The sequence below is a fragment of the Lepisma saccharinum genome, unplaced genomic scaffold (genome assembly GCF_977018435.1).
Source record: "Lepisma saccharinum unplaced genomic scaffold, izLepSacc3.1 HAP1_SCAFFOLD_93, whole genome shotgun sequence".
NCBI classification, from domain to species: domain Eukaryota; kingdom Metazoa; phylum Arthropoda; class Insecta; order Zygentoma; family Lepismatidae; genus Lepisma; species Lepisma saccharinum.
The window spans coordinates 1057042-1080930 of record NW_028142925.1 but is presented as its reverse complement, the minus strand read 5'-3'; the positions used below and the strand labels follow the sequence as shown (position 1 = coordinate 1080930).

At 38.6% G+C, this 23889-nt stretch overlaps 1 pseudogene; it reads right to left on the bottom strand.

The window, feature by feature from the left end:
- Positions 1–23281, bottom strand: LOC145982311 (cytochrome c oxidase subunit 2-like; annotated as a pseudogene).
- Positions 23282–23889: the final 608 nt, after the last annotated feature.

The following is a 23889-nucleotide window of genomic DNA, read 5'->3' as shown; positions in this document are numbered from 1 at the left end:
TCAATTAATAAAAGATTTGTGAGTTGTAGTTTCAACAATAATTGGTATAAATCTATGATTAGATCCACAAATTTCTGAACATTGTCCAAAAAATAGACCAATTCGACTAATATTTACCCCTGCCTGGTTAAGTCGTCCTGGAGTGGCATCTATCTTAATTCCTATGGATGGCATGGCTCATGAATGCAATATATCTGCAGATGTAGTTAGTACTCGAATATCTATATTAATTGGTAGTACTGTTCGATTATCTACATCTAATAATCGAAACGAGTCTAAAGATATTTCATTTGTTGGGACTATATATGAATCAAATTCTGCCTTTATAAAATCGGAGTATTCATAACTTCAGTATCATTGATGCCCAATAGTTTTAAGAGTTAATGAAGGTTGATTAATTTCATCTAACAAATATAATAAACGTAGAGAGGGTAGGGCAATAAAAACTAGGGTAATTGCTGGTATAATTGTTCATATTGTTTCTAACGTTTGTCCTTCTAAAAGTATTCGATTTGTTAATTTGTTATTAAATAATGATGCTATTAAATATCCTACTAATACTGTAATTATAATTAAAATTAATATTGTGTGGTCATGGAAAAATATTATTTGTTCTATTAATGGGGAGGATCTATCTTGTAGTCCTATTTGATTTCAGGTTGCCACTTTTAAGTAAGGGATACCCCTTATATTTGAAGCTTAAATTCAATGCACTTCTCTGCCACCTTAAAAATTAGTTGTTAGTAAGTAGTATTGGAAGTTCTGAATATGTATGTTCAGAAGGAGGTGACATTTGGTATCATTCAATTGATGATGCTTGTTGTAGATTAAATAATGTTGGTCGGGCGCTTGTCATACCTTCTCAGGTAATAAAAATTATAATAATTACTGCTGTAAATGATAAGATTGATCTTGAAACAATATTTCATATTGTATATGCATCTGGGTAATCCGAATATCGTCGTGGTATTCCTCTTAATCCTAGAAAATGTTGTGGAAAGAATGTTAAGTTGACTCCAATAAACATTGAGATGAATTGAATTTTTAATCAATCTGGATTTATTATTACTCCTGTAAATAGTGGAAATCAATGTACTAGTCCTGCTATAATAGCAAATACTGCTCCTATAGACAGTACATAGTGAAAATGTGCTACAACATAGTATGTGTCATGTAGTACAATATCTAGTGATGAATTTGCTAATACTACTCCTGTTAATCCCCCTATTGTAAATAAGAAAATAAATCCTAATGCTCATAATATTGATGGGGAGTAATTAATTTGTGTTCCATGTAGTGTTGCAATTCATCTAAATACCTTAATTCCTGTTGGTACAGCAATAATTATTGTAGCTGCAGTAAAATATGCTCGTGTATCAACATCTATTCCTACAGTAAATATATGATGTGCCCATACAATAAATCCTAGGAATCCAATTGCTATTATTGCATAAATTATTCCAAGGACTCCAAATGTTTCTTTTTTACCTCTTTCTTGAGTTACAATATGTGAAATTATTCCAAATCCTGGTAGAATTAGAATATATACTTCTGGGTGTCCAAAGAATCAGAATAGGTGTTGATATAAGATTGGGTCTCCACCACCGGATGGGTCAAAAAATGAGGTATTTAAATTTCGATCTGTTAATAATATAGTAATTGCTCCTGCTAGAACTGGTAGTGATAATAATAGTAGAACTGCAGTGATTACTACTGATCATACAAATAATGGTACTCGTTCTATAGATATTCCTATAGTTCGTATATTAATTACTGTTGTGATAAAATTTACTGCCCCTAGAATAGAGGATACTCCTGCTAAATGTAATGAAAAAATTGATAAATCTACAGAGGCTCCAGCATGTACAATTTCTGCAGATAGGGGAGGATACACTGTTCAACCAGTTCCTGCACCACTTTCTACAATTCTTCCTGATAATAGTAGAGTTAATGACGGGGGTAGTAATCAAAATCTTATATTATTTAATCGTGGGAAGGCTATGTCCGGGGCTCCAATTATTAGAGGTACTAATCAGTTTCCAAATCCCCCAATTATAATGGGTATTACTATGAAAAAAAATATAATAAATGCGTGTGCAGTTACAATTACATTGTAGATTTGATCATCTCCAATTAAACTTCCTGGCTGGCCTAATTCTATACGGATTAAGATACTTAATGATGTTCCAACTATTCCTGATCATACTCCGAAAATTAAATATATTGTACCAATATCTTTATGGTTAGTAGAAAATAATCATCGTTGCAAGAATGAGATGACTGAAGTTATATAGGTGATAAACTGTAAATTTATTTATGAGTTTTAAACTCTCTCATTAAATTTTGGCTTTATAGTTAAGAATAATAATTTTGAACTGCAATTTCAGGGTGATACGTTGTATGTATTAAGGTCTAAAAGAATACCCTTTATTTATGACTTTGAAGGTCATTAGTTTAAAATTAACTTAAGACCTTATAAAGATCTCATAAAGATATATAAATTGGTTGAATTATAGGTAGTCCACATACTGAGAGAAAAATTGTAACTATCGATAATACTTGTTCTTTTAAATTTAATGGTTTGTTGTTAATAATATTTCATATATTAGTTTTATAATTTATTAAAATTGATGTAAGTGAGGTTCGTAAGTAATAGTATAGGGTTAATAGTGATATACTAATTAGGATTATAATTATAATTAATTGCTTAAGGTTGGTTGTTTGGATAATAACTATTCATTTTGGTAAAAATCCTAGTAGTGGTGGTAGCCCACCAAGAGATAGTATTGATATGAATAAGGACATTTTTTTGATGGGGGGAAGTTTTAATATAAACAGTTGATGGACGTAGTATGTTTTGTTTATTGAAAATAACATAATGGCAGAGGTGGTTATAAGGACGTATAGTAGTAAATATGTTAACCAGGTGTTATCTTCTGATGTTATTCTTAGAATAATTCATGATATGTGGTTAATTGATGAAAAGGCTATAATTTTTCGTAACGAGGTTTGATTTAATCCTCCAATTGCTCCAATAATTGCTGATGTTCTAATTGTTAAAATTAGAATTATGTTTAAATTGTCAATTACATAACTAAGTAATGTTGATGGAGCAATTTTTTGAATAGTTGTTATTACTAGACAGTTAATTCATGTTATTCCTTCTATAACTTCTGGTATTCAAATGTGAAATGGAGCAGCTCCTATTTTTATTAATAAAGCTATAGTCAGAAGTTGGGTCTGTATATTGAAATTTGCAGCATTAATTATAATTAATGCTGCGGCCAAAATTATTGATGATGCTAATGCTTGAATTAGGAAGTATTTAAGTGATGCTTCTGTATTTCGTCGATTATTTGGTGTGGAAATTAATGGAATAAAAGATATTAAATTAATTTCTAAGCCTATTCAGGCTCCATATCATGAGGTGGAAGAAATAGAAAGGAGGATTCCTATTGTGAGGGTCAATAGGAATATTATTTTCTTGGGGGTTGTGAGCATTAAAAAGGGAAGGATTAATTATAGACCTTCATATGTGGGGTATGAGCCCTCTAGCTTAATTAGCTTACCTTTTTATTATATTTTGGTGTATGATGCACTATGGGGTTTGATACCATTGGAGAAAGTTTAATTCTTTGCTTCCTTCATAAGAGTGATCCAATAGGTTCACCACGTAGCGCCTGTCACGAACAATGATGAAGCTTCTAGCGGCGTCATTATTCTGTGGAACATCTCTCATGGCGGTGTCCATCTTTCGTCACAAGCACTTGGTCATGACACTTGTCTCTGCAAGGTGGGTACCGAGCCTGCCAATGTTTCATTCCCCCAATATTTGGGCAAAGAAAATATCGAAGGTGTGCCACACCCTCCATGTAGCTCGAACCTTGCTCTGTGGAAAATCGTTTTATCATCGCCAGAAACCGGAGATAAAAGTTGACCGTTTTGTTTCGCCTGGAGATGCCAAGAAGATAGCGGAAGCGGTTCTGCACACCCCGTCAAAGAATGTGTTCCATCATGCATTCCAAATTGGGAGATCGTTGTGGAAAGTGTGGATAATTTTTTACCTCCCTTCGTAGAATCGGCTTGTTTTGTACAAACCCAAGAAACAAATCAGAATCATAGTGTCTTGCGTCTATATTAGTGTTCAACTCTTGAAAAGAAAAGCCTTGCACGAATGATGTAAAGATGTCAAAAATGAAGAGACCTGCCAATAACAAGGCGTCCTGCAGTAGAAATTTGAACGAAAAATTTTCTGAATATATTTAAAAATATGTTCAATATTCCTTATATTTTTACTTTATTTGTGTTTATATTAACTAATATCTATAATGTTAATTATATTCATAACGGCGAAAGAACCCTGAAATATGCCGAACATGGCAGATGTGTACTTTTCTTATTTTCTTGTGAAAAACAAAGAGATCGGGAAAATTCTTACAGAGTTGATTTTGAATGGAAGTTACTAACGTTTCCTTAGAACATATGCTTATGCATAAATTGTGTTCATATCATTCCATAATTCACCATCAAAGCTAAGTGTTCGGAAATACCCCGATTTCCCCACTAATTTACACACACAATGTTATCAAATAAATTGGTATAAAAAATATTGCAATACTCTTGATGGTAGTGAAAAGCGAATACTGAAAATGAAAAGCTTGTGCCATATCTGTCCATACATCTGTCTCTCCATATCAACTATCAGCATCTCAGAAAGTGCCACAGCTAGAAAGAAAAACAAATACTGTACTGATAGATCTACAGAATAGTAGAACTACTTTAATATGAACTCATCCGAAATTAAACATGGCACAACCCTTAAATACAAGGGCTGGGGAATAAGTCATGGTAACTATATTTTCCTCAAATTTAAACGGTGGTACCACAATATGATCATATGTCCCGGAGATCATTACACCCGTAGGATGTGGATACGCCACTAGAGGGAATTGTGATGAGCGGTTATTGTGCAGAGGCAGTGTTAATTCATTGTTTGGTAAAACGTCGTGTCACGCCGTATACAGCATGCATCAAAATAGCCGTTCTTTGGGTGAGAAATGCCAGAGAATACCACAGGAAGTTGGTGGAAACTGTAGGGAATAATGCCCTATAGTACAATGCGCCTCTTTTGTTCCTGTAAAAGTCCAATGCTTTCAGACTTGTAAACACATGTGGCACGATGCTATCTTTAAGGATTTTTGCTTGCTTCCCTACCCTATACCTGGTACACACGTTCATGCATTCCATAATACTATAAACTGCCGCCTTCCATTTGTATAATTCGTGCTGAACCTGCATTCTCGAAGATAGGAAAAAAAATCTATGCCTTATGTCTAACCCTCGTTTATGAATTTGTTTGATTTTTCTTTTAAGTACACTTTATGCACAGATAGTCTAATCGGGACTGGGGAATCAGAGATTCCAACAAACTGCATTGGTCCTCCGCGAGATATCGAACCCGAAACATCCCTTAATTAAAGGGCGACAACGTTGCCAATTCTGTATGTGGAGGTATCAGGGAGATACGAGGGAGGGAAAGACACTGATCGTCAAGTCGGTGACCGAGAGTTAAGTGGTTGATATTCGATTACACCACTAAAAGTTCCAGGTTGGAGTCACGGCCTGGGCATAGGTGTTATTTGCGAGTGTGTGTGCATTCATCAGTTTCGTCTGGTAATTATCAATCATCCTCATCGTCGCGATTAGCCGACACTGACAAGAAACAACGTGATTCAGTTCAAATATAATATAGCATATGATAGAGAAAGGAGAGATTAGATTTAGAAAATAATTGTGGATGGCAAGTCATTAAATTCTCCCGCTCCCCTTGAAGAAAAATTCCATACCTCTGTCTTTGGGTAAATTTATTATTGGTTAAAAGAGTCAGGTTTAAGACATCAAATATCTAGTTAAATTACGTCAAGCAACGTTAGTCTACTATGAAGGTAACCGCAGTTTAAATACACGGTATAATTTCGGTAAACTGAAGATCAATGTAGTGAAATCAACTACGTCGGTCAAATGCATCTAAGTTCTCTTCCGAAAACACTTGACTTTCGGCTTGAATTGCTGGGTGTAAAATAAAATGGGCGAGACTCATGCAGAGAAATAAGATATCGTTACATATTTAATAGGTCTACGACTGTGCAGTAGTTTCCCACTGCACACAATGAGGCCATTGTTTCAAAATCGTTGTGGTAGGAAATCTAGAAATGCGATCTCCTAATCTTAGTCCACTTCCAGACCTGCTGGAGAAAAGCAGTGAGAACAACAGACAGCTCCACTTACCCTCTCAACGTCCCTGAACACCCTGATGAGATTTCGACCAGCGAGTTTCTCGACGTCTTTCTCCGTCCACCGACTGCTCGCCAGCAACTCTGCCAGGAGATAAGGATACAGCGATACATCCTCAAGTCCTTGTGGAGTTCTGAAAAGAGATTTGGGAAACGCATAAGTTTTGCTAAATAGCTCAAGGGCATCTTTCGATGCAAGCTCAAACTTCAACTGCACTACAAAATAAAGACTGCATGCAATGATTATAATACATTATGAATATACATGCTTCTTTGTTCTTATAAATCTGTTTTAACTTCCTCACACGTGTAATAAGTAGCATATTGTTCTCTGTCCTTTGATGTACGTACATGCAAATGTAAATATATTACGAGGGTCAGTAAAAAAGTTATTGCACAGCATGAAAAAAATAACGCATGGAATGTGAAGGACAGTTCTTGTATTTAATGAATGGACACTCTCAAAACTATTACAAAGTCTGTTCAAACATTTGTCATAGCGTGACACCAGTTCCTCTGCACCTTCTTTGAAGAAATCCCGTCAAACTTTCGATAACCATAATTTCGTCGCAGTTAAACTTCCTGGTCGGAATGATATCGCCGCTTCGCAAGTTCTTCTTTCATGGACCCAACACACACGGAAATTGCAGGGTGCGAGGTCTAGACTATGAATCAGTTCATTGACATGTTCAATATTGTCCCTCGTCTTAGCAGTTGACAGCCTTTTTCCTGGTGGTAGTTCTCAACGTCCGTACGAACATTCTCGAACGAAACACACCATTTTATGATCATGATTTATCATGGTATACTTCATGCAATTGACGATGAATCTCAGTGGGGTTACAGCTTCTTGCCCACAAAGAACTAGTAACTGCATGCACTTACAGTTTGGACAACACTTCCAACTGACCTGACATGTTCAAATTGATTATATCCAATCCCTAACAGCCACGGCGCAAGAGAACCGTGAGCAGTGTTCGCAGCCACTTTCATCAAAATGTATCTTCCCGATAAAATGTCATGGGTAAGTGCAACTTATTTTTTGACCGCCCCTCGTACACAGGAATTCGAAAGAAACGCCCCCCCTTACGGTTATGCAACCCGGAAATTTTATATCGTCTAGTTTCGCCTGGTAGAGTAGTTCCCGAGAGGAGCAGTGTTTCCAAACATATAACCGTAGTGTTTCCAACCCCGTATTGGTTGGTTGGTTGTTGATTTGGTGTTTTAAGTCCACAATGCACAGTATGACTAATCGGGACTGGACCTACAGTTTAAAGTGGGATCCGAACCACTTTGTGCCTCCACCGGGACCCCTTGATTACAAGGCGACGACGCTACCACTGCGCCATCCAAGCCTGTATTGCTTCGTAGAAGACGAAACCTTCACGTAACTTCTTCATTCGTGATTTGCATTTGGTTTACAGACTCACATTACAGGACACTCTTTTCCTGTATTGCATGTTTTCTGGAGCATTTATTTTTCCTTCTGTGGAGAAAATTCTGTTATTATTTTACATCTTATTTTTCGCAGCTTCTCTACCATTTATTGGCTAATCGCAACAATGAGGATGAATGATGACTCGATGAAATTGATAAGAGGACAGTCATAAAGGAACCATGGGGAGCTAGATTCATATTTTTATTATTACTAATATCTTTCTCTTTTTTTACTTTACTTTTGGCTAGTCGCAACGATGAGGATTAGTGTATGATAAAATTCATGAAGGAACACTCATAAACAATCATACCCAGGCCGGGACTCGAACCCGGGAATTTCGGCAGCGAGATCAAAAGCCGACGGCTTACCACGCTCGGGCACAGCGGCGGCCAATTATTATTAGTGATATTGTCTCAAGTAGTGTATTTTTCCACCATATTCTTTCACACCATCATGAAACGGATGAAAATTAAAATGTTAAAATACCTGTCTACGTTGTTTTTTTTAGCTTGCAATATAAAGCCCTACTGCACGAAGCCAAATTGTGGGAATACGAAACAGAACCAAGTTAACATATCTTGTCCGTGGAAAGTGTTAATAGAAAATCTAGAAAAGAGCCATTTAACAGTTGCCTGATTGCTTTTCCATTTGTTGTATGGGAAGAATTGTCTGAAATGTGTGTGTAGTGGCAGGCAAAAGAGAACACAAAGATCTAATAGAGAGGCAACACTGTCATTGTTCTGCACTGCACAGACCACGCGTCTCGTCGAGTGGGCGGGGCACTGTGGGTGCGAGCGAGCTGCTGTTGCTTCTGCAAAAAGAGCACTCACAAACAACTGAGTGACGCTCCGCTTAAAATCTAGTCAATCGAGAAAGGATTTGTTGAGGAAGTGAATTGAAATATAAACGCCAGAATTTGGTCTAAGCCTATAATGGTTACTAGCAATAAGAGCTGATCAATTTTTACATGTGGAATTCCGTAATGAACGAGGCAACAGGCCGCACTCCACACCTTTAGTCTGGTAACACTAATAAATCATCTCATTATATGCGTTCGGTTATGCTGATAGTCATGTTTAATATATTACCTTCAAACATAAACAATATCATGGACTCACTCAGAGGCAGAATTCAATTTTACGCTTTACTTTCTTGAAGATATTGTAGCAATATAATCATTCCGCTCTATTTTCGTATTCTCAATTGAACTCGCACTATTTTTTCCAGAAGTTGAGCCCCCCTTCCCTTCTCCCACCTTAAAAATTCTTGGGTGAGAGGCTACAAACTATACTAAAACTGAATTACAGACAATACTTTACGACTCAAAGTGACGTGACCTAGAACGTAGTGAAAAATCACTGGTGCAAAATTCAACGTAATGATGATGAAATGAAGGTAGGAAAATGGATGTGCTAGAAAGTTTTACATACATACACACAGTTAGCTCCGTGTAGAAGATATTTCTTCACATTTTTCTCACCTTGGCTTCCTTGAATTCACGAAACTGTAAAGCCATGAACGCGTTAACCCCCTATAATCACGGAGTCCCAGGTTCGATTCCTGGTGGAAACACAACTGCCTAGTGGTTCGGATCCCACTTTCAACTGTAGGTCCCACTTCGGGTAGCCTTTTTGAGCATGAAATGGAATTAAAACAAAATTGGGACACGGTAACGTATCACAACACACGCGCAGAGAGCGTTGAACTTAATGACTGACAACTACATCGAACTTTCAGCGAAGCTGGAATAAGGTCTATTTGCCATGCTAAATAGTGTGAATTTTCAGTCTCGTGGTGCTTTCTATACGAAGTGCAAGCAAGTTATCTAAAAAAAATGCAAATGTGAGGGTAAGTCGAGCTATGTTTCATTCAATAAGACTCTTCACTTCAAACATATTTTGCTCTATAGCTGTCGATTTCGAATGGGCATCTAAGACTGGTTGCTTAGCGGACCGGATTTGGAAAAAATCACGGACTGTCATAGTTCCAATCACAGTACAGACATAGCAAAAATTGATCGCCTGAAGATGAGAGAAGAGGTGATCTCTTGATATGTCTCGAAATATATAGATAGAATATATAGTCAATCAAAAAGAAAAACAATGGATAATGTCCAATTAAGTATAGAAACGCTGTTAGAACCGGTGTTCATTCACAGAGCAGAAGGGTTATTTTGACAAAATTCTGTTTCCCGGCTGGCTGCTTCGGAGAAGAGGGCTTTGTGAAGTTGCCGCTTCTTGCCCAAGCGGTAGACCTAATTCGTTGTTTGGCCACGAGTTCCTTCGTAGGTAAACGCGGCAACAGAGGATCACTGCCATAAAGGTGGTTCCCGCGCCGGCTGAAAGAGCGACGGGAAATTAAAGAACCATTGTCACTAACTTCAGACAGACATCTAATCATTTCCTTAGGTTTCGAAGCTGATCCGAAGGGACAACAAATACCAAAAAAACGACATGAATTAAATGATCGATTGGTCCGTCCTTCTGTTGATGGATGGCAACCCATATTAACAATAATAATCGTAAGCTTATCATTAAAGAGTCAACAATCAAAGCTAATACGCATCTATTGATCAGAAATTACTAGAGGGTTAAAGTTGTTTTTGTACCTCTGTTATTTTAAGTCGCTCTTCTGCCACTTTCGGCTAATGAGGATGAGTGACGATTAGATTAAATTGACACCATGATACCAATACTGAAGCCGTGACTCGAACCCGGAAATTTCGTGGTATCGGAAGTGGACCATTTAACGCGCTTGGCCACCAAAGAGAACCTTCTCTGCGGCCAAGCGCGGTTAGTGATGGACTAACGATCCAGACACCGAATGTTCCGGGTTCGAGTCCCTTCACAATTTAAGACATAACACTTTATCAAAAGTTCATTCCCCTCCCCTCCACCTCAAATTTAATACTAAATCTTCCCAACAAAATTTCCATGCCAATTTTAGACTTCCTGTTGATATTGCTCCCTCCAAAAAAGCAATCTAAGACGTAATAGTAATACACAAGAGTTGGGATTCCCTGCCCCCCAAAATAATTATCAATCCAGCTACCTGAAAATCCCACTAACTTCATTAATCGCCCACCATAATTTCCCTCTCAATCTAAGGCCTAATAGGTAAGAGTTGGATATCACCCCCCCCACCAATATTACTTATTACCCGTAACACTTCCCCTGACAATCTACAAATTACTATTTGTATAACAGCAATGGCTAATTGATAACGTAATTAAACTTGTTCCCTGTTTACTCAGTCAAATTTCCATCACAGTCTGCGCCATAATGCCCCTCCCCCTGGGCACCACTGATTTAGAACTGTGACAACGTGATAGGTGTAATGTAACTAATAGTTAAGTGTTAGGAATGGGTGCATGTGTGCTGCGCATTTGAATTTCATGTGAATCATATCTGTCAATAATGTGAATATTAATATTATAGAATATAATATAATGGTGCAGGTGTGTGAAAAAGTAACCATGAGCACCAAGGTATCAATAAAAAAGAATTGGAAACATAAGTTGCATATGGAGATGTGTGCAATTAGTTTGTTCTTGGATGTAGCAAAGAACGTCGGTTAAACCGTGCGGGGTTTCAATACTCTGTCCACCCGCAGTTGGTTTCAAGCACTGCATCTAGTCGACGAGGCAAGGATTTCACGAGCAGATGTTTGGTCTTCTTAAACTCTCCCAAACATCAAACACGTGAAAATGTTTTCGATTGGGAGACTTCGCTGGCCAATCTACTCTTGAAATTCCTGGGGGCTGATTAAACCAGGTGGTGTTCGCTTTCGATGTATGGACGCTGCTGTTGTCTTGATCGAAAGTCACGTGCGAAACCTCATCTTCAAGGTGTCTCTCTCGCACGCTGGGAAGCGTGTGGTTTTCCAGCACTGCGATGTATTCCTGCGAATTCATTCTCGAGGACACTTCCACCAATCCACCTACTCCAGACGAACTGATCCATCCCCACACCGCCACGGATATCCTGCCACTCCTAGCATGGGTAGAAATGTTCTCGGGGCTATTGAATTGATGCAATATATTGAATTAATTGAATCAATGCAATATAAAAGAGTATATACCGTAAAATATACGTTATTATTGACTCATGCATTCCTTGAAAAAAAATGCATTGTTTTCTCGCACATTTCTGCCCGCAATGAATATAAATGTATAATCTATTAAATTAAGCAGGTGCATGCAGATTTAAAAATATTGATAAGATAATTCAATTGAATTGAATTGAATTGTTGTTTTTTAAGTCCACTTTGTGCACAGAAAGGCTAATTGGGACTGGACCTACAGTTTATAGTGGGTTCCGAACCACTATGTTCCTCCACCGGGTATCGAACCCGGGACCCCTTGATTAAAGGTGACGACTACGATTGCGCCATCGGGGAGGCCCTAGTCCTCTTACGGAGATAATTCGTTCGGAGCAATAGAAATGCCCTATCAAAACAATTGGGGAATATTATTTTCAATGTGGATATTCTTCGGAAAATATGTTTCTAACAACAGTTTACCTAAATAGTGGGGACTTGGGGGTGAGAGAGAGAGAGACGGAGTTGGAAGAGAGAGAGAGAGAGAGGAAAAGCACACAATTTTCTGTTCAGTGCGAACCTTTGTGATTGCTTTTTCCTAGCGCACCAAAAACACAATACGTATAACCCAAATACAACCCAAACCTTCAATGGCAAATTTGTGAGTCAATCACTCAACTGGAATAAAAAGTACGGATTTAAATCTAGGCCAGAAGATAGTTATTGCGCTACCATGTGCCATTACAAAAAAAAATCCACTTTGCCCGCGAGAATTGTCATGCCTGAGTGATATGTAGTTTACGTTAGTTGTGAGAGTTGTTTCAATTCCATTGCCTGCCAAGAATAATGATAGCGCTGAAAGCATAAAATACAGAAATGTGCATGTTTGGCGAGCTATGAGAAAAGCAGATCCTTGTGTTTTCTTTTCAAAATTTACTAATTTTATGTCAACTTTTACATATAGCCAATGGCGACAGAGGATGAATGATGCTTCAGGGAAATTGATGAAGATTGAAGAAACAACGAAAAAGAAAAACTCATTATCAGAGGCTAGGACCCAAGAACCCTGGCTACGCAGCATGTTATGATATTTAAGTATATCACGGATTGCTGCTAAATCCATTCCTAGATATTTGTAATAAATGAACCCCCGCCCCCGCTACGAGAAAAAGAAAGACTATAGGATGTGAAACATTCACAATGTAATTCCATTGCTTTACATCGCTCTTGGCTGTATTCCAAATGTAGTAAGAGATCAGCGATAAGTTGGATTTTTGTTTTTTGTGCCAAGGTATAAGTGTATTTGAGCGCAAGGGCTACCTATTTCATCATTTATAAAGAGTTAACTTCGTCGTTACACAAGCACCAGGCACAAATGCATCAATTTCTATTTCGGTTATTTTACATCACTCTTCTGCCTCTTGAGTTAATCGCGATAATACGGATGAATTATCAATTTATAAAATTGTGACGGGACAAACTCAGTGATACATTCATGCCTGACCAGAGTTCGAATCTGGAACATATGACCTCGCTTCGCTAGAAAGGCTGGCAGAAATGTATCGGAAAAGTGTAGGAGCACCAAGAACCGGTTTCACCCAGCACAGACAATGAAATCATTTACAGCGACTCGCTGTGGCAGTGTTGCTCGTCACCCCCTCCCCCTCACTCGCAGATAGCATAGCCTTCTCAGCACTCACATGCTGATGGAAGAGTGGAACCACATGCAAAACAACCTGCGCAGACCCACGACTCCTGTGCACCGTACTCCCGCGAGGAGGGGCGGGGGAGAGTGGACCATGCTTCCTTATGGCCCGAACTGAAGGGAAGAAGGGAGATCTGCGCGGGTACTTTTCGTCCCAAGGATTTTTTTCGTTGTGGTCGATCTATACTTTTCGTTTGAGGCATATTCCGGCTGGAAGGTTTCTGGCACCCCTCCCACCATGGTTAATAAATGAGACCCTTGCACTTTCAAAACCCTTATCGCAAGAAAAAGCTGGCATCAATTTTACACCACCATACAATAAGATTTACACGGGAAACATTTCCTAACATATTTTCTTGATTCGGACTAAGGGCAAATTAAAAGTAGTCAAAGAATTAAATTACTGAAAATATGGAAAAGCGCGATACCGAAATCTGTAATGAGTGCGAAGGTAAAATCGAGAAAAGGAAAAAAAAATTAAGTATAAAAGTATTCGAATAACCAGATTAAGAGAGAAAGTTATCACGGCTCGAACAATGCAAATGAAAAAAACAAACGGGAATACGAATTGAAATATACGACAATCGGAAGTAGGCTGAAGGAAGGAAATTTTAATAAACGTGGAAAGAAAACGTAATGAAAGGAGCGCTGGTTCGATTCGCGACGGAAGCTCATATTTGTTGTTCGAATCCCACTCTACACTGTATGTCCAGATGCATTTACACTTAAAACAAACTTCGTGGAACTTTTTCCAAATCAGATGTCGCCAAAAATTTAAAAACAAAAAGAATAACTCTGAAGGAAAAATGCCGAAAGCGTTATTGCAAAATGAAAAAAAAAATCTTCACATATTCGTTCGGAAGTGGTAAAAGAATAATAAAAAACTCAAGCATAAATGTTAATAACACTTGTTATTATTACCAGAGATAATAAACTTCTTGTCCGTTAAAATCAAATCAAGAGGAAAGCAAGATCTCCACCCGGTCGCGTGAATCTGTGGCTAGATTCAAGAGTTGGAAACACTACGCTTCTCGCGAGCTGCTATTCCTGGCGAAACTAGATGATATAAAATTCCGGGTTGCATAACCGTAAGGTGGGGGGCGTTTCATTCGATTTTGAGTGTACAAACAAATGCAATACCACGAAATTTCACAATGGATCTAAGATCAAAAATTCAAAGGATTAAGGTGTGTTCAATAAATATAGAGGATTCCACTTAATTAACATATTAACTTAATTAACATTCAATCTGAAAGTACATTTTCTGAATATGCGCAACAATATTATCTACAAATAGCATGCGATGTTAATTCTTCATTGGGCATTATCCACTGTTTATCTTTTTACCTAGTGCGTTACGTAACAAGAGAGCATCGCTTCGCTTCTGTTCAAGTGAACAAATTATTTAATGTTTGTGGTGGGATCGACGAACCTGTGACTTTTACAACAAATACAGTGGGCCATCAAAATACTCAAATGTTCTTCCCACCAGTAAAATAAATTTGTTATTGTATTCTGCATTTCTTGAGCTGCGTAGCGCATTCAGTTTATAATTGTCTAGACAGGGATCCTAAGCATATTTCGTACAGAGGTTTCTATTCTATTCCGTAATAATTAAATTGTGTGCGCTGTCTTAATCGATAAACTGAGTGCGATTGGGAAATAAATATTCAGCTTAAACAATGTTGTGCCAATCGTTGTGCACCAAATTGTAAAGATTGGTCGCACACTGGACTCCATATTGACAATGAAGTGGAATGTAAAACAAATGAATTAGTCAAACTAAAACGTAATATTTTACTCTCCTATCCTCATATGTAAAAACAAATGAATGACCCGTGGCGCAACACCCCGTGACGGCCAGGGCCTACCTAACGACTGCCGGCTTTACTCCCACTTCTGGTGGGAGATCAACCAATCAGTAAGGGGTGACGTGTGGTCAGCACGACGAACCCCCAGTCTTTGTTTTACGTGTCCATGACCGGTTTACGCTACTCCTTCGTAGCTTCCCAAGTTCCTCACAATGGTGGGTGACCTCTGGTCCCGTACGCAGGCCGAAATCTCAAGAGAAAAGTTGCTACGCTTTTCCCAGAAGACTTGAAAATACGCGCGTTCCGTAGCCGGAGCCCAAAGCATGAGGTCAAACCACACGGCCACGGTCTTGGACTCAGCAGAGATAATACGAACATTAAAATAAAACTAAAAGTGTATACTCTGTGCCGACGATGTCTGGAGCAAACGAACGAAAGCAAGTCACAGAGCTAGTAGTGACCCGATACGGCTCCGTCAAGGAACACGTGTGAGGAAACGGTATTGCGTGGAGGTGGGAAAGCGCCTGCAGTTACCAACCTTCCCAGCAGCGTCTACTGCTTCGCTCTGCCCACTCGATTCCCCCAATTCTCTGCAGCTATGCGCGGCCTTGCTCCACAGATTCCTTGGATAGAGTATAAGTCCACTTTACGCACAGACTGGACCTGCAGTTTAAATTGAGATCAAAACCACTGAGGAATGTGCCACCACGAAAAATCGAACCAGGGACTCCTACTACCACTACTGCCTTTCACATAATAATAATAATTATGCACTGTGAACTTACAACATTAGTGCATTAAAATAATATACTTACAAGTTGATCCCATCATATCCGGCTCCGATGCCAACATGATCCACCCCCGCAACCTCTCTAATGTGATTGATGTGAGCTGAAAGAGAAAACAGGAAAAAAATAAGTGAATGACGAATGGGCGGTTAGAAAATATCATAGAACATCCACATCAGCATATCCGCAGAAATAATGGATCGAAATGAAATATCTCCTTGAGAACAAAAGACAACGCCCATCAATTGTCTCCCGAGAAGAAGTTTAAATTAAGCAAGCAAGTGCCTCATCTTATCGGCAGCTCCAATTCTCCATTGATTGATGGAGTTCGTAAGACAGCACTGCACTTCCGTGATGAAAAATGTTGCATTGATTTCCTATTCAAGGCTTATGAGGTGGAAAAAAATGCAAATTTAGAAAGGAATTCTTGGATCTCGGCGATATTTTTCCGGTTTGTAAACAAAATTAGGAGCAAAAGATGCGGAACTTGCTGTAAAGTTTAGCAACATGAATTTTGCTGGCGAGTTTCAGAATAAATTGAAAGGTTCAAGTGTGATCTGGAACAAAGTTAGATGAACTTACCACGAAGCACAAATATGTATTTGTATTTTTTTGTTTTCCTGCATCGTTTATACATATTTTGTACAAAGTAGCAGCGTTGTAGAGGAAAGGAGGCAACATTAACGATTCTAACCCACGACCTCCAGTTTGACATGACGCTAATCTATGAACCTTGTAAATCTAACAATGTCCGATGCTTGAAGAATCAATAGTACGCCTACGGGCTATTAGATTCATTGATTTGCCTAATTTTACTTCGCTTTTTGTGCCACTTTTGGCTAATAAAGAAGATGGGGATGAGTGACGTTATGATGAAAATTGATGAAGGGACACTTCACAAACACCCACTCCCAAGCCAGGATTCGAACCTCAGGCCCTTGGACGGTCTAGACATGCAGTATATTAGGCGCATCCAGAAAGTAAGTTTCCCATTCGTCCACAGGGGACAGGATATGAGTATTGAAACTGGTTTTGCGCATGCGTGAGAGGCACATGCCCTGGCTAGTGAATGTCCTAGAAGACGCCTCTCGAAAGTCCTCAGTAGCGTCGCGGCAGCGATGAAACATGGCGGCTCTTATTCCATCTCCCGCCGCGTCCGAGGTTCGTTTGGTGATCAAGTTCTTGAACGCACAAAACATACAGCAGATCAAAATTCATCGTCAGCTGTACCAGGTGTATGGGCCAGACGTCATGATCAAGCAGATGGTGCGTCGTTGGTGCATGACATTTTATGAAGGCCGGCAAAATGTGCATGACGACAAGCGCAGTGGGCGGCCATTGGCCGTTATGGACAAGCTTGTGGAGCAGGTGCAACAGCGCATATTGGAGGATCGTTGCGTCACGATAACGGCACTCAGAAGCCATTCCCCGCAGATTTCTCGGTCGTTGTTGAACGACATTGTTACCAAACGTCTCTTGTTCCGGAAATTGTGTGCCCGGTGGGTGCCTAAACAACTGACGCCGAACACAAAGGAAAACGCATGGGCACTGCGCTGATATTTCTGCAGCGTTACCATGATGATGACAATTTTCTCAAACGGATCATCACAGGGGATGAACCGTGGGTTGCATACAGCCCCCCAGAAAGCAAGCAGAAGTCCATGCATTGGCGTCACAGTGGATCTCCATGCAGGACGAAGTACAAATAGACTGTGTCCGTGCGAAAAGTGATGTGCACGGTGTTCTGGGACAGATAAGGCATTCTGCTCATCACGTTTCTGCCCAGAGGTGAGACTGTGAACACTAACCGTTACTGTGAAACACTGGGGACATACCGACGACCCATTCAGAATAAACGACGCGGTAAGCTCAGTGCGAGGGTGATCTTGCTGCACGACAATGCGAAGCCGCATATGGCTAGAAGCACTGCAGCCCTTCTGGACAGGTTTGGTTGGGAGGTGTTCGATAATCCATCATACAGACCAGATCTCGCTCCCAGTGATTTCCACCTGTTCTTGCAACTGAAAAGTTACTGTCCGGTCAACATTTTCACAGCGACGAAGAGGTTCAGACTGCTGTCACACAGTGGCAGTGGTTCGGTGCCCAGGCGGCGGACTTCTACAACGCAGGTGTACAGAAGTTGGTCCCACGCTATGACAAGTGCCTGAATTCCGGCGGGAATTATGTTGACAAGTAACTGGATAAGATCTGTATCTGTGGCAGTAAATCATTGAATGAAATAATGTTTCCTTTTTGTGCACGACCCCAGGAAAACTTACTTTCTGGGTGCGCCGAATACAATAATTATAATATTAACAAATATAGAGGTGGAATTGTAAATCCAGGGGTCGCGGGTTTGCCTGGGCGTTATTGTTCTCCGTGAATGTTCCTTCAAAATATTCATCATATCTTTAGTCATCCTCATAATCGTAATTAGTTAAAAGTGGTAGGAAAAATAACAAAATTGAAAATAAAAAAATCAAGTAAAGAGATAATAAAGCTACCAAACAGTTTGAAAGGTAACACTCCCTAGTCAAAATACTTCAATCAAATCATCTAATAAGCCATTTTAACTATTTTTTTGTGAAAAATTGTCGCCGGATATTTTGAGTTCAAAATTACCAGAGTTGCGTTTTAACTCGTATCTTGGATCCATTTCTATTATTTAATAATATAATATGTTACCGAAAGTTTATGTTATTTCGCCACATAACAGCAGCAGAATATAATTCACTAACTAGTTTTACTTATACGGGGTGAGTCACCTAGCTTTACCACCGGAAATATTTCGTGAAAAACAATAGATATTGAAAAAGTACTTTCACAGACATAAAGTTAAGAAAGAAGATCATGAAATTAGTGTATACAATGCACTCAAACACGTAAATAAGAATTATTTTCAACACAAACGTACGTCTTTTTAATGGAAACGCCATACTAGTTTCGGCGCAATTGAAAGTGGGAGAGAATACATTAAAAACAGCATTTGTTACATTGTAATGTTTCAATCACTTCCCAAGTAAATGTAACGTGAAGTTGAGACTAAGACACAACGACCGAGATGAACCTCAGGGAATCAGGCATGTGTATACAGGAGGACGATATCATGAATGAAATAGGAATAGGGATAAAAAGTAACTTTTATTATGTAGAACTATGAACGGTTTTGGGAGTTTTTAATATATTTGGTTGTTCACGAAATATTTCCGGTTGTAATGTTAGTTGACCCTGTATAAACTGTATAAATTGAAAATGATAAGAAGGAACTCACCTACAACATCCTGCATCGTAGCTGTTTCATTGTAGCTTATAAAATAATTATAAAAGGCCACCATGACAATACCTCCATTCCCCGCCTGCAAAGAAAGGAGATGTAAAAAGATGCATTAGAAATCTTACATAACTTTAAGATTTTACAAAACATATTCACTCCATTATATGTCGTGCTTAGGCAATGATTTGGAGATGGGGGAGGGAAGGGAGTAGAATAAAGTTTTGCCCCTCCCTCAATATTCACTCTAAGTAATATAAATTTTAAATGGATAGAGCGAAAAACAGTGTACGTGTACGAACGCGTATATTCTTGTAATAGGTAATCTCAGTGAGATAGTTCATAAATGGTTGATAAGAACAGAATAGCGATGGAGGCAAAGGGTGGCAACTAAATATATATGAAAACAATATGGATTATTTTCAGAAAGTTCATTTTTACGTTCTTGTTAATAGGGAAAGAATTTTAAGGTGCAAAATTATACTCGAGAAATGGAAAAAAAGGCCCTGAAAATGTTTTCAGAGATGTGCAAGAAAAAAGGTACTGATAAAATGCCTTTATTCAATGGTCTCTTTTTCTGCGCCTTCTGTATACAATTTGCGCGGACCGCATAGAGAACTGCGGATCTGCCGAATAGGTTTTGTTGAAGTTTGTGTTTTCTCTCTACATTATCTTGGGAACTATTGGAGCTACAATGATTATATTATACCATTTTATAGATCTCGTGCTACTCTACAAAGTGAGACCATTGAATTTTATGTAACTGCTCAGGAAGAGTGCAAATCGTTTATTTTTCCGCCCAATTTTTTAACAAAACACGAAAGAAAAGGAAGGAAAATGTGTTGAAGCGCCGAAGAGAGAGTAAAAGGGGGGTAAAAGTGCTAATCTCACGAAAAGGTGCAACAAAGTGTCTTCATTTTACTAGATTTCATGTCCTAAAATACATATCTAGAAACAATCGTATGAAAACAGCTATATTTTTGAAAGGTGCTGCACCTTAAAATCTGTTTCCTAGTTTTTAATGTTCCATTAACAGTTTTGTTCGTTAGTTTATGCGATACACTATGCTCATTTGGGAGAAGGAATATGAGGCACTTCAGCAGCAAATGTGCAAAGTATCACCCAATTTCCTCACAGCTACTAACTAACTAACTACACTGGCTCGGTAACCTGTGGAGCAAGGCCGTGAATAATGGTAGAGAATGGGAGGAAGCGAGTGAGCGGAGCAAAGCAGCGGGAACTGCTGAAAAAAGGTCGATGGCTGTAGCAATGTTTTCCCCTCCAGGGAGTGAACTGGTCGGAACACGTGAGGATTCCCCTACACCCTGTCCCAACTGTCTCTGGAGCAAGGCCGAGCATTAGCGCCAGAGAAGGAGGGAAATCGAGTTGGCAGAGCGAAGCAGTACACGCTGCTGCGAAGTGTGGTAACTGCAGTCGCTTTCCACCTCCACGCAATCGAGTTCCCTCTCACGTGTTCACTATAGCAGAAACAAAGTAATGGTCTAAGCTTGGTATAAGCTGAAATTTATACAGCTAATAAATATGTTGACTTACTGATCTGATACATTTTAACAGTATCGAACGGTGGACGAAATGTTATTACTAGTATTATAATTATTATTATTATTGCTTTTGTTGTTGCAATTATTTGTGTTGTAGTTATAATCATTTTTATTATTATTATTATATTATAATATAATATTATATATTTGAAGTTCGTAAAAGGCTAAAAAGGTTTTAGGTTTTATATTTTTTAATTGGACTTCCCTTGATAAATTTGAAACTTCTACATTTCTATTTATAATATTTGTTCGTCCATTATTGGAATATGGAACGTGGCGGCAAATAGTCACACCGAGAAAACTGACTCAATTCAGAAATTATTTATTAGTTTACTTTGTATGAAAATGAAGAAAAGTTATATGTCACTAACATATCTGGAGTGGTTTGAAATATTTAATTTAACAACCTTGAGCTTAAGAAGGAAAGATAAAATTAAAGTATTTCTACAAAACATTTTGTCAAATAGGGTTGGTAGTGAATACTTTAGAAATACAATAGTTTATATAAATATAAAACAAGAAATAAATCATTATTATCAGTAAAATTGAAAAATGGTGTTGAATTTATATAAATATTAATTTATGATTTCGAATATGACTTCCTTTAAAATATTGTATTTTGGTATAATTAATTATACCAAATTAATTAATGATCTGATGTAAAAATGAGTTAATCCACTGATATTACTCTTTGTGACATAGTGCTGTATGAGGTTTTGTAACTGTTCTCAGTACTTTAAATAAACTATTATTATTATTATTATTATTATTATTAAAACTACTACCACTACTAATGTTTCTTTAAAAAATTGCATACATTTGTAATTTCCATATTCTGTATATCTACGTATATACAATTTGCACAACTGTATGCAGACAAAAAGCTGTTTTATATATATATATATATAAAGAGATCAGTGTAAAATAGGCTGCAAGCTTATATGTGGTTCTATTTCAAATAATAATAATAGTTGCTGTAACTTACGACCTGAAAGTCTTTGCGCATGGTAATATACCGTAAAGGCATATGGTTTGGGGGGGAGGGAGTCAGAACCCAACAAATCATAATATGTGGCATGTGCGGGGGTGCTGTGAAAATATAAGTACTTATTGATCAAAGGCTTGATGAACTCCACAGTCACTTCATCCAGGGACATTGCTTGATAAATTCCCTCCTGATATTGTCCACTGGGACACCGAACCATGACCTACAGCATAAGAGTCACACACCTGACCTCTTGACCACCGTGGATCTCTCTAATATTAACAGATGCGTCAATGGTTACGACATATGCACACGGATTGTCAGTGTGTGTAGGTATGCATAACAATTGATTTATTTTCAGATACTATTGAGGCTCGTACAGCCTGAATGATGTACTGAAAATCCAATCACTTTAGATTGAAATTCACATATTTCCAACAACTTTCCCCTCTCTCAATTATTCGCTATATGAACTAATAACAGAGTTGCCTATGAGACCGAAGTTTTGAATCACCCTGTGTTTCTAAGAAATGGGAATGTATAATCAGCTTCATGTGCGGTGATTCAAACAATATTTTGTGAATATTGAATTTTAATTTCTGTCAGACCTTTACTTTTCAATTACAGTACTTTATCTGTGGAGCGACCACAAAGAAAGGAACCTTCTGCCAAAATCCTTCGATCACCTTCAACTCTGGGAAGTATGCTCTACTCTGTCCCTTCCCTCCACGTGCGAGTACGAAGAAACAGGAGTCGCGGGTCTGTGCGGGATATTTTGCGAGTGGTTGCACTATATCAAAATATGTTATCATGCATTACCTAATCTACCCTACCCTAACCTAAATCTTACATAACTCAGGATTTCATTGACATCCAATTTTCAAGGTGAATGCTCCAGAATCTCCCATTCGAATGACTGAAGTCTCTCGAATGGTCCTGTTTGCCCCATGAGGCCAGGCGTTAACGTGGAGGATAACCACATTGTCCACATCGAGAATCCCTTGGCGATATTTCTTGAAGGCAGCTCGCAGACGTGAGAGCCCTTAGCGTTGATGGTGTCACCTCCTGGCACGAAATCCAGAAGGAGTGGTCCTCGTCTATCCCAGAAGACCGTGAGCAATGTTTTCCGTTGTGAGCGAGGAGCGGGGACGGACCGCTTATTGTCATGAAGGTCTTCTCGGCGATTTTCGAAATCACAACACTACCACCGCACACTTCTCAAAGCAAGCCACTTGTCCCCATACGTCGGCTGCATTTTCCTATGGATCTCGATGGGCGTTCGTCCCTTGCTCCAGAGAAAACGAATAACACTTCGCTGCTCATACGCCGTGGACGAGTTGAGAAAGTGTTGAGTACTACAGCCATCTTTGCAAACTGACAGCTGCGCCATGCCGCTGAACAGCCGAGAAGTAACGCTGAACCGTTCCAAGAAAACCCATTATTTTGAATGTATATCTTTCCATATCTTTCCTATCTCAATCACACTAATATTTCTGCTGAAAGAAAATAATTTTCTATTTGCCCTTGTAATCAAGGTGTCCCAGTTTCGATACCTGATGGCGGCACATGGCACAGTAGATAGTATCCCACTATAAATTTTAGGTCCAGTCCAGATTAGCCTTTCTGCTGGTAAAGTTAATTTAAAACAACAATTAAAAGAAAGAAACAAAACTTTGCATAGTTTCCTATCTCAAGTGATCCTTTGAGAATGCCAAACTTTAAAATGAATCAAAAAATGTAAAGTAGAATGACCATGCTCATTTACGGTAATCGGAACTGGTCTTATTGATCAAAGTAAAATTTTTGACCAACGCTATCAAGTAGGCCATCTTACATTAGCAACGAAAATTAGAAAGTGATTTGTAGTTTCGTTTTAAGTCCACTTTATGCGCAGATAGGCTAATCGGAACTTGGCCTACAGTTTAAAGTGGAAACCGAAACACTATGCGCTTCCACCGGCTATCGAACCCCAGACCTCTTGATTACAATGCGACTACG